This window comes from Loxodonta africana, chromosome 26 (genome assembly GCF_030014295.1).
Source record: "Loxodonta africana isolate mLoxAfr1 chromosome 26, mLoxAfr1.hap2, whole genome shotgun sequence".
NCBI lineage: Eukaryota > Metazoa > Chordata > Mammalia > Proboscidea > Elephantidae > Loxodonta > Loxodonta africana.
In genome coordinates this window covers 7,294,358-7,300,357 of record NC_087367.1, presented here as the reverse complement: position 1 = coordinate 7,300,357, position 6,000 = coordinate 7,294,358, and positions in this window count along the sequence as shown.

Genomic DNA, 6,000 nt, shown 5'->3' with positions numbered 1-6,000 from the left:
TTCTGGATAATAGATTAAAACCATGAACTTTAACTTAAAAATCAATCTTCTATGAGTAAATCATTTGTGCTCTAAAAATGATTGGAATTTCAGGAATCAAATAGAAATGACCAGTATGTATAATATACAGGAAATCAACATGTAACAGCCAAGTAAAATGAGTCAAATTTATTGTTTTGATTTCTGAAATAGCTTTATTGTGATATCCACCACTTGTCTGACTGTTTGTTGTACTGTGGTGGCTTGTGCGTTGCTGTGATTCTGGAAAATATGCCGCCAGAATTTCAAATACCAACCAGGTCACCCGTGGTGGACAGGTTTCAGTGGAGTTTCCAGACTAAGACAGACTAGAAAGAAGGACCTGGTGAGATGCTTCTGAAAAAAATTGGCTGGTGAAAACTTTAAAGATAGCAACAGAAACTTGTCTGATAGGGTGCTGAAAGATGAGCCCCTCAGGTTAGAAGGCATTCAAAATACTACAGGGGAAGAGCTGCCTCCTGAAAGTAGAGTCGACCTTAATGAGGTGGATGGAGTAAAGCTTTCGGGACCTTCATTTGCTGATCTGGCAACTCAAAATGGAGAAGAAACAGCTGCAAGTATCCATTAGTAATCAGAATGTGGAATGTACAAAGTTGAAGAAAAATTGGGAGTTGTCAAAAATTAAATGGAACGCTTGAAGATCGATATCCAAGGCATTAGTGAGCTGAAATGGACTGGTATTGACCATTTTGAACCAAACAATCACGTGGTTGACTATTACGGGAAAGACAAATTGAAGAGGAAAGGCATCACATTTATTGTCAAAAAGAACATTTCAAGAGCAATTCTGAAGTACAACACTGTCAGTGATAATATCCACATGCCTACAAGGAAGACCAGTTAATACAACTATTATTCAAATTTATGCACCAACTACTAATGCCAAAGATGAAGAAATTGAAGCTTTTTACTAACTTCTGCAACCTGAAATTGATCAAACATGCAATCAAGATGCATTGATAATTACTGGTGATTGGAATGCTAAAGCTGGAAACAGAAGATCAGTAGTTGGAAAATATGGCCTTGGTGACAGAAATGACACCAGAGATCACATGATAGAATTCTGAAAGACCAACAATTTATTCATTGGAAATTTTTTCTCAACACCATAAACAGCAACTATACATGTGGACCTTGCTGGATGGAATACACAGGAATCAAATCAACTACTTCTGTGGAACAAGATGATGGAGAAGCTCAATATCTTCAGTCAGAACAAGGCCATGGGCCAACTGTGGAACAGATCATCAACTGGTCACATGCAAGTTCAAGTTGAAGCTGAAGAAAATCAAAGCAATGCCACAAAAACCAAAGTACAACCTCGAGTATATCCCACCTGAATTTAGAGACTATCTCAAGAATAGATTTGACACAAGGAACACTGATGACCGAAGACCAGATGAGTTGTGGAATGACATCAAGGACTTCATACATGAAGAAGGCATTGGGTCATTAAAAAGAGAGGAGATAAAGAAAAGACCTAAATGTATGTCAGAAGAGACTCTGAAACTTGCTCTTGAACATAGAATAGCTAAAGCAAAGGAAAAAATGACGAAGTAAAAGAACTGAAGACTTCGAAGGGCAGCTCGAGAAGATAAAGAATTATAACAAAATGTGCAAAGACCTGGAGTTAGAAAACCAAAAGGGAAGAACATGCTCAGCATTTCTCAAGCTGAAGAAAAAATTCAAGCCTCGAGTTGCAATATTGAAGGATTCTATGGGCACAATATTGACACAGGAAGCATCAAAAGAAAATGAAAGGAATACACAGTCACTGTACCAAAAAGAACTGGTCAACATTTACCATTTCAGGAGGTAGCATATGCTCAAGAACTGGTACTGAAGGAAGATCAAGCTGCAATGAAGGCATTGGCAAAAACTAAAGCTCTTAGCAATTCAGGAAATGAATACTAACTGAGATGTTTCAACAAATGAATGCAACGGTGGAAGCACAGAAAATTGGAAGACAGCTACCTGGCCAACCATATTTGTGCCCATTCCAAAGAAAGGTGATCCAGCAGAATGCAGAATTATTGAACAATATCATTACTATCACACATAAGTAAAATTTTGCTGAAGATAATTCAAAAGTGGTTGCAGCAGTACAGCGACTTGAAATTGCCAGAAATTCAAGCCAGATTCAGAAGAGAACATGGAACAAGGGATATCATTGCCGATATCAAATCGATCCTGGCTGAAAGCAGAGAATACCAGAAAGATGTTTACCTGTGTTTTATTGAGCATTCAAAGGCATTCGATTATGTGGATCATAACAAATTATGGATAACATTGTGAAGAATGGGAAGTCCAGAACACTTAATTGTGCTCGTAAGGAGCCTGTACATAGATGCAGAGGCAGATGTTAAGACAGAACAAGTGGAAACTGCATGGTTTAAAATCATGAAAGGTGTGTGTATCATGGTTGTATTCATTCACTTATTCAATCCATATGTTTAGCAAATAATTTGAGAAGCTAGACTATATGAAGAAGAACAGGGCATCAGGATTGTTGGAAGACTCATTAACGACCTTTGATATACAGATGACACAATTTTGCTTGCTGAAAGTGAAGAGGACTTGAAACACTTATTGATAAAAATCCAAGACTACAGCCTTGGATTACACTTCAATATAAAGTGTGGGTCACTCTTCAATATAAAGAAAACCAAAATCTTCACAACTGGACAAATAAGCAACATCATGATAAACGGAGAAAATACTGAAGTCGTCAGGGATTTCATTTTACTTGGATCCACACTCAACGTCCATAGAAGCAGCAGTCAGTGAATGAAGGGACATATTGCATCCAGCAAATTTGCTGCAAAAGACCTCTTGTAAGTGTTAAAAAAAAAAAAAAAACAAAGAGTAGCCTTTGAGAACTAAAGTGCACCTGCCCAAGCCGGGGTATTTTCAGTTGCCTCACACATGCAAAAGCTGGACAATGAATAAGGAAGACTAAAGAATGATGCCTTTGAATTATGGTATTGGTGAAGAATATTGACTATAGCATGGTCTGCCAGAAGAATGAACAAATCTGTCCGGGAGGAAGTACAGCCAGAGTGCTCCTTGGAAGCAAGGATGGCGAGACTTCATCTTCTGCACTTCGGACATGTTACCGGGAGGGACCAGTCCTAGTAGAAGCACGTCATGCTTGGTAGAGGGTCAATGAAAAGGATTGACATGGTGGCTGCAACCATGGGCTCAAACATAACGATTGTGAGGATGGTGCAGGACTGGGCAGTGTTTCATTCTGTTGTATATAGGGTCACTATGAGTCGGAACAACATTGTGACATAATTTATATACCCTACAATTCACCCACTTAAAATGTACAATTCAATGGTTTTTAGTATATTCAGTTATGCAGCCATCATCCCAATCTAACTTTAGAACATTTTCATTACTTCCCAGAGAAACCCCATATCCATTAGCAGTCACTCCCATTCTTCTTCCCCTAGCCTTAGGCAACCACTAATCTACTTTCTGTCTATATTCGTTCTATTTTGAACATTCAATCTGGAAATGCAATCATATATGTGGTCTTTTGTGACAGGCTTCCTTCATCTAGAATAATATTTTCAAGGATTTACGTTGTAGCATGTATCAGTACTCCATTTCTTTTTGTTGTAAAATAAGATTTAATTATATGGATATACACCTTTTATTTATCCATTCATCAGTTGATGGACATTTCAGTTATTTCCACTTTTTGACCACTATGAATAAAGCTCCCATGGACACTCATGTACAAGTTTTTGCGTAGGCATATGTTACCATTTCTCTTGGGTTTATACCTGGAAGTGTAATTGCTGGGTCATTTGGTAACTTATGTTTAACTTTTTGAGGAATGGCCAGGTTGTTCTCCAAAGTGGGTGCATGACTTTTCATTCCCACCAGCAATGAGGATTCCAATTTCTGTCTCTCTGTCTCTATATTTATGTAAAAAAACCTGTTGCTGTCCAGTCAATTCTGACTCATAGTGACACTGTGTGTGTGTGTGTGTGTATAAACGGTTCCCATGGAGTCGATTCCTGCTCTTAGGGACCCTATCGGACAGAGTAGAGCTGCTTCATAGGGTTTCTAAGGAGCGGCTGGTGGATTGAAACTGCTGACCCTTTGCTTAGCAGCCGAGCTTTTAACCACTGTGCCACCAGGGCTCCGTGTGTATGTATGTGTATATATAACATTATATACGCATATATACATATATATGTATATACGCATACATACATACATAGTTTCCTTCAGTATGGATTACACCTGTTGTACACAGGGTAGCTATGAGTCAGAGCTGACTCAAGGGCACCTAACAACAACAACGATGTATACAATTTCTTTCCGAATCATTTGAAGGTTAAGTTGCAGACATTTTACTCCTAAATACTTCAGGATAGTTTTCCCAAGAACAAAATCTCCCCCTACATAGAGTAGTATTATCACACCTAAAAAACGAACAGTAATTCCTGGATACTCTCTAGTATCCATTCCAAATTCAAGTTTTTCCATTTGTTCTCCCTCCTCTCATTGTCTTTTGTGGCCTTAAAAAATAATCAGACACGATTGATGTAAGTTGTCATTGAATTGTACAAATGAAAAATGTTGAATTGGCAAATGTTGTTTACATATATTTTTACCAAAAAAAAAAAAAAAAAATCAAGAAAGAAAAAAATGCCAGGATGTAGTCAGGATTCAGCCATTGTATTTGATTGTTATATCTTTTTAGTTTCTTTTAACTAGAACAATTCCCCACTTTTTTGTTGTTGCGCTTCGTTTTGAATAATTTACTTTCTGAAAAAGGCAGATCAGTTTGTGGTATACCGCCCACCTTCTGGCTTTACCCGAATTGTTTCCCTATGGTTTCAACCTACTTGTTCACCTATCGCATTTTTCCTGTTAACTGAAGTTAGTTCTAAAGATTTGATCAGATGTTTTTAGCAAGAATGTTTTAAGCAGCATTTCATATTGCATCACATCTGGAGGCAGGAGGAGCAGTTTGTTCTGCCACTAATGATATTGTTTGATAATTTGATTGAGATGGTGACTTCCAGGTCTCTCCATTTAAAAATACATAATCCGTGAGGTGCTTTCTTTGGCATTACAGGAATATCCTTTCATCTAATCACTTTAGTATACATTAATGATACTTGCCTGAATCAGTTACATCGTTGGGATGATTTTCTAATTCTATCATTCTTTCTACACCAACTAGCTAGCACTCTGAGGTAAACAGCATTTCCTTCTCAACGGGGGATAAACTTCAGTTCCTCCCAAAAGGCAAGGTAAATGCTTAAATGTTTCCTTTAATGGAGTTGGTGTATTGTTGTTGTTCATTGCCACTGAGTTGGCTCCGACTCACGGTGACCTTAGGTATAACATAACAAAGTGTCGCCTGGTCCTGCACCATCTTCATCATCGTTGATATGTTTGAGTCCATTGTTGTGGCCACTCTTTTCATTTTCACTGACCCTCTGCTTTACCAAACATGATGTCCTTTTCCAGTGACTGGTCTTTCCTGATGACATGTCCAAAGTAAGTGAAGTCTCACCATCCTTGCTTCTAAGGAACTTTGTGGTTCTATTTCTTCAAAGAACACGCATCCTCTTCAGAGTTCAGCTTGTTAGTTCGGCAGTCCACAGTATAGTCAACTTCCTTTGCCAACACCACAATCTGAAAGCATCAATTCTTTTGTCTTCTTTTTTCACTATCCAACTTTCCAATGTGTATGAACTGATTGAAAGGACCATGGCTTGGGAAAGGTGCACCTTACTCATCAAAGTGACATTTTTGCTTAAACTTTAAAGAGGTCTTTTGCAGCAGATTTTCCCAATGTAATACATGGTTTGATTTCCTGACTGGTGCTTCCATGGATGTTGATTGTTGGTCCAAGTAGAATGAAATCATTAACAACATCAATTTTTTTCCCCTCTATTTATCATGATGTCTAAGGGTCCAGTTGTGAGA